Source organism: Otolemur garnettii, unplaced genomic scaffold (assembly GCF_000181295.1).
Source record: "Otolemur garnettii isolate 467f Iridium unplaced genomic scaffold, OtoGar3 scaffold00070, whole genome shotgun sequence".
NCBI classification, from domain to species: domain Eukaryota; kingdom Metazoa; phylum Chordata; class Mammalia; order Primates; family Galagidae; genus Otolemur; species Otolemur garnettii.
In genome coordinates this window covers 784,731-797,570 of record NW_003852465.1, presented here as the reverse complement: position 1 = coordinate 797,570, position 12,840 = coordinate 784,731, and the positions used below count along the sequence as shown (strand labels likewise).

Here is a 12,840-nt window from a genome sequence, read left to right as displayed (position 1 = left end):
TACGCAATGTTAACCACATAAGTAATTTAAAAGTTCCTAGTAGCTATATTTAAAAAGGTAAAAGGAAATAGGTAAAATTAATTTTAATCATCTATTTTGTTAACACAATATTTATAAAATAGTATTTTAGTATGTCTTCAATAAAAAAAGTATTGAGATTTATTGCATTCTTTTTTTGTACTAAGTCTTTGAAATCTGGCATGTATGGGCACATCTCAGTGCAGATGCTGAATTTTCATTATGTGCATTTTATCTGAATTTATATTTCATAAAATTTACAGTGGAAAAAGTAGATTTATATGCACAAGTGTTTCTGAGCATATTTATAAGTTTTCCATGGACTGAATCATGTTATCAAATTTCAGTTTAAATTTAGATTAACTGAAATTAAAATTTAAAACCCATTTTCTCAGTTGCACTAGCCACGTCTTGGGCGCTCACCCACCACATGTGGCTAGTCGTTCCTGTACCATGTAGCACAGTTGTAAGCATCTCTTTCTTTCTTTCTTTGGAGACAGAGTCTCATTTTGTTACCCACTCTTGGTAAAGTGCTTTGGTGTCACAGCTCACAGCTACCTCAAACTCTTGGGCTGAAGTGACTCTCTTATCTCAGCCTTCTGAGTAGCTAGGACTACAGGTGCCTGCCACAATGCCTGGCGATTTTTAGAGTCGAGGTCTCGCTCTGGCTCAGGTTGGTCTTGAATTCCTCCCCGGAGCCACCTTGAACTCCTGAGTTCAGTCTTTGAACTCCCAGGCCCACCCTCCCAAAGTACTAGATGACAGGTGTGAGCCACCACACTTAGCCAAGTTGTAAGCATCTTAAATGTTCTTCCAGGAGACAATTTCTCAATTATGAGCTTGGAATTGAGAATTTGTTTATGAACTATTCTCTTAGAAAGTAAGTAAGAAGGCCTCCGGATTTCTCTGGGGCCAGCAGCCACCTGAGCAGGGGCCAGGGGCCGTGGTCTCAGCCGAGGATTGTGGGCTCAGTGTCCAATCAGCAGTTTGCAGGTGGCTGCACCAAGGCGACTAAGAAGGTGCCCGAGGAGGCGCTGGAGGACGGCCCGGCAGCTGTAAGTGGTTCAACGTGCGCATGGGGTTTGGCTTCATGTCCTTGACCGCCCGTGCTGGGGTCGCGCTTGACCGTCCAGTGGACGTCTTTGTGCACCAGAGTAAGCTGCACATGGAGGGCTTCCGGAGCCTGAAGGAGAGTGAGGCAGTGGGCTTCACCTTTAAGAAGTCCGCCAAGGGCTGGGAAGCCATCCACGTCACTGGACCTGATGGGGTGTTCTGTATTGGGAGTGAGAGGCGGCCAAAGGGGAAGAGTGTGCAGAAGCGCAGATCAAAAGAAGCGCCTTCTGCCAGAGCATCAGCCATATGGTAGCCTCATGTCCAGTGAAGGCCCAGCAGGCCCCTAGCGCACAGGCAAAGCCAGCCTACTCTCGGGAGGAAGAAGAGATCCACAGCCTTGCCCTGCTCCAGGAAGCCATAATCGAGCTATCGTGGGTGGGGACTACTGTTTTGCTACCGGGAAGTTTCAATGAGCAGGCAGAGTGGAGAAAGTGGGGATAGGGTGGGTTGGAGGTACCTGGCACTGCCGCCTATCTCAGGCCTGGGTTCCCAGCATGGCTCCTTCTTCCTGTTTGGTGGAGGGAAAGGGAAAGACAAAGGAACCCTACCCCTGTGCTATTCAAATGCAAGGGAGGGCTTTTGGGGGAAATCACCCTAGAACCTGGATGCTTATCTGAGACTTTTTTCCCAAAATCTGTAGCTTTTGAAAGTAGCCTGGATAGGGAAGTTATTTGCCTTTTAAAGATGGATATGTAATACTATCACTCCCATGCCAAAGTGAAACGATTATTAAGTACAAGACCAGATTGATGGACCCCACCCACAAACCACTACATTCGGTTGGAGGGACTCTCTCAAGCATAAGGCAGGGTTTTTTCCCACATCTTATATTTCCATACCCATTCTTGAGATAGGGTGCTGGGAACTCTCCCAAGCAATGGGGAGTGATGACAGGCAAAAAGGGTGGTTGGGGGAAACAGCTGCCTCCTGCTGCTCCTGAGCTCACTGCCACCCCATTCTGGCCAGTGTGGTTTTATTTATTTGCTCCCTGGGATAACTGCACCTTGGGTCCCACTTTCTCCAGGATGTCAACTGCACTAGCTATGTGCGAATGACGTATCTTGTGCATTTTAACTTTTTTTTCTTAATATGAATATTCTGGTTTTGTATTTTTGTATATTTTAATCGAAGTCCCTCATTCCTGCACTGTGTTCTCAGGTCCATGAGCAATCTCTGGGATAAGTCGGCAGCATCTCCAGGTCTGCACAGCAGGAAAATTTTTTGCGTTTTTATCACCATGGAGAGCAACTATTTGGAGTGCATAGCCTGTTGGACTACCTCATGTTTGCCAATTAGAGCTGTCTTTTCTGCCATAGTATCCACTTGAAACCCCTTCCACCTTGAAAATGTTTCATGGGAGAGTATCTTCTAACTGAGTTGCCCCATGACTTGATTGCCTTCTCCTGGAGGATTAGAAATTACTCTAAACAGGAAAAGGTAGTGCAGAGGTTAGGTGAGGCTGGGCCAGGTGAAAGGCCCAAGGAGGAAGCCAAGGTTAGGTGAGGGTTCTCTAAACCTAGGGCACAGGACATGCTTTACTGATCGTCCTTTATAGGGTTGCGCTAGGCCTACCACATACAACACAATAGGGTGGATGTGTGTTCTTATAAAAACTGTGACTTGGTAAGCTTAAGGTTTTTCTTTTCTTTTCTTTTCTTTTCTTTTCTTTTTTTTTTATTAAATCATAGCTGTGTACATTAATGCAATCATGGGGTACAGTGTGGTGTTTTCATATACAATTCAAAATACTCTCATCAAACTGGTTAATGTAGCCTTCGTGTCAAATCCCAAAACCAGAGATGGTGGTGTGGATGTGGAGAAAAGGGAACACTTCTACACTGCTGGTGCGAATGCAGACTAATTCGTTCCTTTTGGAAAGACATCTGGAGAACACTCAGAGAACTAAAAATAGACCTGCCGTTTGATCCTACAATTCCTTTATTAGGTATATATCCAGAAGAGCAAAAATCACATTACGACAATGATATTTGTATCAGAATGTTTCTTGTAGCCCAGTTCATAATTGCTAGGTCTTAGAAGAAGCCCAAGTGCCCATCGATCCACGAATGGATCAATAAACTATGGTAAGCTTAAGTTTTAAGACCAATACCTCTGTACTCATCCTGTGTTGTTGAGGGATGGACATATTACATGAAGTGAAGACTTAAATCCTTAAAAATCTTTCAAAGTGTTTAGGTTCCAGGAAGACCCATAAAGCGAGGGCAATTTGTGGTGCCTGGAGCCAGTGTCCTGCCCTGCTGCAGTAGTGATTAATAGTGTTGTGGGAGCTAACGGAGAAAAAGGGGGTTTCGTTTCCATGCTGTGAGATCACCGCAAACCTCCCTCACTGTGTTGAGACGGGACAAATGCAACAGAACGCACTGGGTGGTGTGTGTCTGATCCTGGGTTCTCGTCTCCCCTAAATGCTGCCCCCTTCTAGTTACTGTATTTGTTTGGGCTTGGTAGGATTTTAAAGAGTTGGTGTTTGCTAGGTGGCCTACTTCGTGTAAATATAATGTGTTGGTTTTTATGTTCTTTGGGGGGTTTATTGTTTACAAACTTCTTTTTGTATTGAGAGAAAAATAGCCAAAGCATCTTTGACAGAAGGTTCTGCACCAGGCAAAAGGATCAGAAACATTAGTTTGGGGAGGCCCTCTTCTCAAAGTGGAGATCTTGAATACCAGCCTTTCATTTGTGTTCCCTTTCCCCATTTTCAATGAGATCTTCTGTCCTAAAAACTTGTCTCCTACCCTACTCTTTCCCATCCCCTCCCAAAGAAAACCTACAGACTCACACACAAATGTATTTAATTCTTGGAGTATCTCCACAACTCTTAAAGAGTTATTGCAAAACTCCTGAAGAAGATAGGAACCCTCCATCCCTTGTTCCCAACCTCCTACGTCAAGACCATCTCTTTCTTTTTTTGTTTTTTTTTTTTTGAGACAGAGTCTTACTATGTCGCCCTGGGTAGAGTGCTGTGGCTTCCCAGCTCACAGCAACCTCAAACTCTTGGGCTTAAGTGATTCTCTTGCCTCAGTCTCCCAAGTAGCTGGGACCACAGGCACCTGCCACAATACCTGGCTAATTTTTGGTTGCAGTTGTCATTGTTGTTTAGCAGGCCTGGGCTGGACTGGAACCTGCCAGCCTCAGTGTATGTGGCCAGTGCCCTACTTGCTGAGTTATGGGCGCCGAGCCTCAAGACCAATTCTTTCTTTCTTTCTTTTTTTGCAGCTTCTTTTTTGGCCGGGGCTGGGTTTGAACCCACCACCTACGGCATATGGGACTGGGATGCCACCCTTTTGAGCCACAGGTGCCGCCCCTCAAGACGATTTCTTGGTGGTGATTCATGCCAAACCCTTGAAACACTGCTGTATTTTGGATGGATCAAACCTACTTAATCTGTAATCCTAAAGTAGAGAGAAGCAATTGGGGGACTTCAATATAGAAAGTGGGGGCAGGAGACCAAGCAAGGGATTATGAATGTATATCCAAGTCACTCAGGAACTTTTATACAGGTGCAGGAAACTTATGTCAAAGGGGCCACAAGATTGTTTAATAGGAGACGGACGAATATAACTCCAGGTTTACTGCTAGAAACCAAAGCTTTGTGGGAAATCTTGAATATATGGGGAGGAAGGGGAGGAAAGCCTGTACTTGTGTGTTCTTTTCCTGCTTCCTTCCCCTCATTCCTGAACTGCAGGAGCCTGAGCTCCTGGGCTTTGGTGACCCCATCCTGGGGCGTGTTTATTTGATGGTTGATTTTGCTGTACTGGGTACTTCTTTTCCCATTTTCTAATCATTTTGTAGCACACATGCTGACTCTTTCCTTTCCCTTCTACTTTCTCTGGGAAAATACAATGAATAAATAAATATTTATTGGTATGGGGAAAAAAATGAAAGTAAGTAAGAAGATGAGAAATGAAACTTCCTACTTTTTTGAGACGAGGAAAGCAATGGCATTGGGAGACTTCAGTCTTCAGCCATGAGTGGATCTGTGGAGGCTCCTTAGCTACAGAAAGGCCCCCACCTAACAGTGGCTTTCCGGGGGGATAGAGGAAGTGTTCAGGGTGGAGTAGCTTTAAAAAGGACGTCTATATTAAAAGGATGGCTTTGGAATTCAAAGTCGAGTAATTGGCCATCATTTTCTTCCTTCTCCCCTATTTCTACTTCTCCTCTTTTTGTAATCTGGAATATAGGTCTAGCTGTGTCACAGAAAGAGAAGTTATTTGATATACCGCAGAAGTTATTGCAGTTATTTTAGAAAGAGAGAGACCAGAGAATCGTTCCAGATGTGGGAGACAGACAGGACCTGTACTTTCTGCGAGTGAATCCATTTACCTTTCCTCTGTCATCTTTCTTTTATGCAGTGAGAAAGGGGCAATGAAACGTTGCTTGCTCCGCTTTTTAATTACCACCCTGTACTACACTACCAAGGCCTGAGTATCTGTGAAAAACTGAATTTGCCTGTTTGGTAACAATGACACGTGTATGCACATGTATGTCAATATAGGTGCTTTATGTTCCCATAAAAACTTGAAAGAGCAATGTTTCCTTGTTTTTTGAAATTAATATTTGCATAAGAACATGGTAACAATTTTATATTAGCGCATAGGTTTCCATGTTCAATTGATTTACTCATCATAGGGCTATGTGATATTTACAATTAAATAAGCGCAATGCAAGTATCATTATGATACAAGTGAAGTGACATGATGATGATTTATTAATAGGAGTAAATATACATTGCAGTTTGGGCTCCATCAAGCTCTTACACAATCTGGGGGCTCAAGGGCAGTGGCTACTCCAGGAACTAGCTCCTTCCATTTGGGCTGATTACTCACAAGTATGTGGTGACTTATCAGCTGAAGCTGCTCATTTCACCTTCTACCTGTAGCAGGGCTCTTGGGTGCTGATTTTTCCATCAGGCCTGTTAAACCATGTGATTTTACACCGGGCTTTTCTTCATCAGTTCGGCAATGGAGAAATGATAAACTGAGTCAAAGTTGCAATTGTGTGTATACTGGGCATTTTAATTTCTTCCTTACCTTCCTTCATTCAACAGCAATTTGTTCTAAATGTAAAAGTGACTCAGACATAATTTTGTTATGCTCATGGCAGTTACGGTGTAGCAGAGGGAGGTGCTCAAGCAGTTGTCTGGAGTAAAGCGTTAGGTATGATGGTCAATTCCACCTCGGAAGAGGAAGAAGGTCAAGAAAATGCTTTGTAAAAGAGGAGCCTTGAGGTGTTAAAGTATAAATCTTTGTCCTGCAGAAAAGAGAAGGCGGGGTGGTGGCGGAAGGCAGTCCTAGCAGTGCTGTAAGCAAAAGACAACATGCTTCAAACCACGTAATGTGTTCAGGGGGCACTGTTAAGTTGCTGGTTATGATTGAAACATGGCTCTCTAAAAGAATTTTTTAAATTGATATACATTAGTTGAACATATCAAAGCTTAGTCTTGGTACATTATGCAAAAGAACAAGAATTTTATCATATGTGTTAATGGAGAACCATGAAAAGTTTGATCCATTTAATGTCTAAAAATATCACTCTGAAAGTGGTGTTGAGACTGGGTGAGAAGACAACCTCCTGTTTCCATAACGTCCTTGCCCACTGCAGTAGCTCACGTGTGATAGTTGATGTATGGAACGTAAGTGGTGGCAGTTGGGAAAGAGAAGAGAATTGATTTTTATGAAGGTAGTTATGTAAGAAATACAAAAGAAATATTGTTCTCAAAATGTTTAATGTATACTTAGAGACTTCACTCACTCATGAAAGCAATTTGGTTCCCCATTCTCTGATATCTCGATTCAGGAGGTTTCTGGGAAATCAGAGAGTATTAAACAATAACTATATAAAACAGTAAATAAAACAATACTAACTGGCTGGGTAGGATGCCTGTAATCCTGGCACTTTGGGAAGCTGAGGCAGGAGGAGTGTTTGAGGCCAAGAGTTTAAGACCAGTCTGAGCAAGAACAAGACCCATCTCTACGAAAAATATAAACATTAGCTGAGTGTGGGGGTGCATCCCAGCTACTCGGGAAGCTGAGGCAAGAGGATTGCTTGATCCCAGAATTCTGCAGTTGCTGTAAACTATGGTGACACTTCTGCACTCTATCTGGGGGACAGAGCAAGACCTTGTCTCAAAACAAACAACAAGAAAACTCCCCAAAACAAAATGACAAACTTTCCAGATGATTCTCATGATCACCCGGGATTGGCATTGATGGGTTTAGAAAATAAGAGCTCTTGGAATTCAGAGGAAACCTGTAGTCATTGGGGAAGGCAGCTCTTCCTCAGGTTTTCCAGGCCCTGAGGCTCACTCACACCATTTATTCATCTTTTCAACAGGAAAAAGACCCACATTCCCCGCCCCCCAAATTTGGAAAAGAATCCCCCCTCCCCCAATTGAGGAAGGATTAAGAGGTGATTTGCCAACTTACCAAGTATGCACAGAAGCCAGATTATCAGCAGGTACATGAATCAGAGCTCTCCCTAAATTCTAACACTGTAATAATTTTAATTTGTGAGTATAAACTTGTGCCTTGTCCTAAAATCATCACTGGTGTTTCTCTATGCACGTTAACTGAAATGTCAGGATTGCAGTGGTGCTATCCTGGAGACCTCCTCTGAAAAGGAGTTGAATATGCCTTAAGAAATTAGAGTTTGGGATTGAGAAACTAGAGAGGGGAAAAGAAAGTAGGATGATAACATAGTCACTAGTTCTCCATGACCTTTCCATTTGCGGATTACTAAGACTCTATGTTTTTCGGAATAAGCTGAAAACATTTTTACCTATAAAGATTTTCCCAGGAACACTCTTTAGTATTTCCACCAGGGGGCAGTGATGTTCTCTATAGCATTCCTGACAATAGATACGAAAATTCATCCTCCTTTTTTTGGATGTGAAGTGGGTGTGTGGGGGAAGTATTGATCGATTCTGCCTGACCATGGACATTAGGGTGGATTTGCAGTCAAATTTCAGCAGAAGATAGAATCGTTAAATAGCGTCTGTGGAACTACAGAGTCTTTTAAACCAGAATGACTATTTAATTAAATCAGTTGCTGTGGTTGGTTAAATTGAGTAGCTATCTTAAGACTCAGAAAATTCATAATTCTCAAGGCTCCCATCCAGCAGCCTTCGGCAGTCAAGGACTTTGATTTGGAAAGAATTATGTGTCCCATGAAACCACGAGAGCAAATTTTTCAAAACAGATGACAATTTAGAGAACTGCTTGTGAAGAACTCAGACTCTTAAAGATGAGTCCAGGCTCTGTCTTTTTGTGCTAATTTGACCTTGGCTTGTCAGGGAAGACTTGGCTGCTTGGAGAATAAAACTGTGATCCCACTAGGTATGTTTAATAGGCATGACCCTCAGCAAGTCTGGAGGAGTCATGGGGATTTGTGGTAGGCAAAGGGATGGACTCAGAGTCAGGGGAAGATACTTGAATTTTGGCTGAATCATAGCTTCCTGGAATAGGTGCAGATTAGGATTCAACAATCTGGTTATCCTGCCTCTGCCCCTAACTCTGTGTAATGTTAACTAAACTACTTGGCTCCCCTGGTCTTCATAGTTCATATCCATCTGTAACACAAGTAGCTTGGTCCAGGTGAACTTTTGGATTCATCACAAATGTAAAATTTTAAATTTTGTGAAAATATGAATTCCATACCACTTAGCTACCGTGTAAACAGCTCAAAGTATCCTTTGGACAAAGTTTTTTCAACACGACTGACTTTACCCACTTTGTTTGGCAGCACAGAATTTGGACTTAGTTATGAAAGAAGGAAGTGTGTTAGTGTCAACACTTACCCAGTGCCTGCTCTGTGCTATGTGCTGTTTGGTGCAGGATTGGAATCTTACTGAATTCCAAAACCTTTGTTTTCAGCCATGTCAGATGTTCACTCTTTGCTAGGCATAGTACTAAGCCCTTTATGTGCATCTTGTTGGAATTAGTTTTCACAATCATTCAATGAGATTGCTACATGAAGAATAAAAAGAAACGATACTGAGACAGAAAAATGAAACAATGTTATTCTTTTAAGATTTTACTGAATGAGATGGGAAGACACACTGTTTTGTCTCATAAATAACTGGTGTAAGAAAGTTATCTGAATGACTCCATTGATACTATACAGCTGATACAGTGAACACTTAACAGGCTTCTACTCTGTGCCTGGTGTGTTGTTAGAAGATGATAAAAGTCTGAATGCAGGCTCAGCACCTGTGGCTCAAGCGACTAAGGCACCAGCCACATACACCTGAGCTGGCGGGTTTGACTCCAGCCCAGGCCCCCTAAACAACGATGATGACTGCAACCAAAAAAATAGCCAGGCATTGTAGCAGGTGCCTGTAATCCCAGCTACTTGGGAGGCAGAGGCAGGAGAATCGTTTGAGCCCAGGATTTGGAGGTTGCTGTGAGCTGCAAGACCATGGTACTCTATCCAGGGTGAAAGCTTGAGGCTCTGTCTCAAAAAAAAAAAGTCTGAATGCAGCAATCACAATAAAGTTGAATATTCTTCTGTGTGTTAGAGGAACTCTAAGAGACTGGCAAGATGCCAGGGAGGTGGGGGAGGAACAAAGATCTGAGTCGTCTGGAGAAGTCAGGCAAAGCTGTATGAAATAAGAGAGGCTTGGACAGGAAACTGAAGGTGGTGTGCCAGCAGGTCATGGACACACACCTCCGGCACTGCCAGGAGCAGGTATTTTAAAGGGTGCATTTGGGTTGTGGGGCGCTTATAAGCAGAGAATTAATAGAACACACGTGATCCACAGCTGCCTCACTGTCCTTCAATTTAGACCAATTCTAGGCTGCATGAGCAATGATCAATGTTCCAGGTGAAAGGGTTCCAACCCCATAACTCTGTATGTACTTACAGGGTCAGAGGAGCAGAGATGTGCCTATTTAACAGTGAATGGGAAAGGACAGTGTTAGGAAGAGGGAGCCTCTAAAGTCTAGCAGGGGTATCATCTCTTTTTTCTGAGCTAACTCAGGCTTGGTGTAGTGAATTCTTATAATTTTGTGTTGCCTTGCTGTCCATTTTGAATACAAGCTTAACTTTCTCACACCAGAGACTGGGTCACCCTGACACACCATTCCTGTGGCTTGAGTTGTTGGTCAGAGAACTTAGAGGTGTCTCTCCCGCCCAGCAGACTGGGGCTCCCTGCTTTCCTGCTGCTTGTTGTAAATGACCTATTCAGAGACTGGCCATGAAATTAAAACTTAACGTGACTCACAACTTATTCCCTTCTAATATACTGCTGGTTCTAGTTCTCTCTGTGTCTCACCTCTCCCTTCCTCATCCCTCTCTCCTCTCCACCCCTCTCTCTCTGTCTGACTCTGCTTTCTTGTCTCCCATGATCTGGCGGGGGAGGACTACCTGCCCTCCTGACTCATTAAGGCTTCCTTGCCAGGATCTGTAAGTAAACGTCTTATTACTTGTTTTCTACTGTGTTGTGTTGAGTTTGCACCTCCCACCTGAAGAACCAGGGGCTGCCCAGGCCAGGCTTTCCCTGGGACACTGGGGAGAACCCAAGGTTGGATTCCCAGTGTCGGAACCTGAACGATGGTCAGGCAGGGGTCATACAAGAGCCCAAAAGGTGTCTGCCAGTATAAACAAGTCTCCCATGTGAAACCCCTGGTCATGGATCTAACAACTAGGCGTTAATCCATCCTCCAGGTAAAAGAAGTATCCCCATGAAAGGCATGCTGTGAATACCCACATCTAGGGCCTCCCCCCACCCAACTGCCCAGGCCTAGGAAACTGGAGTGCCTTATCCAGCCTGGAATGGGGAACCCTGTATCCCTAAGGTGTGATGATTTCAGAGCCTGTTTCACTCTATCTCTTGTCAGGTGTTTCAGCAAAATGTATGTGCATCCTGAGTCTTGATTTTGTTCAGCTGAATCCTTTAGTTTTTGATTGTCCTCCAGTTTTGTCTGCATGGATCTTCTCACTAATGTTGTTAGACCCTTAAACCCTTTTTCATGCTCCTTGAGTGTTTTCCTTGGCCAAGGCTTCATAAGTGAACTTTCTCTTTGTTGAACTGAAGGACTTTATGTGGACTGATTAAAACCTATTTCGTTTTTTCACTGTTACTTTTTTTTAACCATGACGTACTGACCAGTGCTCTTTTCAATCTCTTCTGCCAGAGTTTGCTTTTTAAAAAATAAGACCAGGTGCTTTTGTAGTCTATAATATTTTCACTGCAGAGTTTAAATGATTTTTTCTATTTTGTTGGTTCTTTGTTTAAAAATATGTCTGAACCTCACCTGTGTGTGCTGCTGAATATGGCTGTAGACAACAGAAATCCATTATATCCCCCAGAGGAAATGGAAAAACTGCTCTCCAAGGAGTAGAGGGGAACAGAAGTAAGAATTCAGTCTCTAAGAAGCAGCATGTGTGTGTGTGTGGTTTTTTTTTCCCAAAGAAAGAAGAAAATAAATTAAAGGTAGGAAACCAAACCTCGGAATTGTAGTTTCGTGCTGCTACGCAAAATAAAACCCATATGGTAGAAGAAAGGCTGTCAATAATCCTATGGAGCAGGTGGATTTTGTTCTTTCAAGTGAAAAAAGAACCTGCATCTTTATTCCTAAAATATCATATGTTGAAGCAAGCAAGGCTTATTTTCACTGCCACCATTTTCTATTTCAGACTGATATTTCTAACAATCACTCAGAACCAGCAGGAAACTCTTAGAGAAATTAGCATTAAAATCCAAAAGCTCTGTGTCATCCACCCCATAGGAAACACTGATTTCTTTTCAAAGCACATGTGCTCTTGGTTTGCTCTTCTAGTTCCTCAGTTCATTTTCATGTTGGTTGACTTACACTTTTTAAAAATTTTAATTTCTCATTTAATTTTTCATGTAATGAAAAGCAATAAACTCTTATCTTCGCTGGCCTATTTTCCTCACGTGCACCAGGGAAGAAAACTCTTCTGATAATTTCTGTTCTCATTCTTTGGTAGTTACCTCAGTGAACCATAAAATATGATTATCTCTCTACGTTTATGTTTATTAATAGATAATTATGAATGTAGGTAAAAGTATAAAATAGATAATATCTGTTTCGTCTCTGTAACGAAAGATGAGGCTTGGATTTATAAACTAAAATAAAATCGTAAGCTCGCCAGCCAACTGAATTTATCCCCTTTGTGGCCAAGGGGCCCGGAAGTATCCTGAAGTTGAGTTGTTGACCGTCCAAAGGGAGGTCAGACCTGACTCTTCACGCCCCCTTCCTTCTTGATGATGTCCTTTGTAACTCATTACCAAGCCTAAGGCTGTACAGGGCAGGACTTGAACATACCTGTCCATTCTTAATTTACTTACATTTAAGTCTCAGTATACGTCCAGTGGCTTGTCTATGATTAGCAAACTTACTTATCTTAAAACATTCCAAGGTGACTATCACTGTGGTCACTTTCAAAGTGCTCCCCTTGGCCATCTGGTGACCATAGTGATATTCAGCAGTGAGGATACAGCACTTTTTCTAGGATGAGTTCATGCACTTAATGGTTAGACCTCATATAATGACATTTCTGATGGCCATTCCAGAAAAAAGAGTTCTGAAATTGCTTTGACAGGTGGACTAGGTGCTGGTTGGTGCTTAGCTTCCCAAGGTTGCCTTGGAGGTGGCCATAGTGATATTTAGCAATGAAGTATATAGCAGTTTTTCTAGGATGAGTTTGCAAACTTAATTATCTGACCCCTGT

General features: G+C 42.7%; 1 pseudogene; it reads left to right on the top strand.

The window, feature by feature from the left end:
- LOC100954319 overlaps positions 1-6,358 on the top strand; it is a 10,556-nt pseudogene extending 4,198 nt beyond the window's left edge.
- The last annotated feature ends 6,482 nt before the right edge of the window (positions 6,359-12,840 follow it).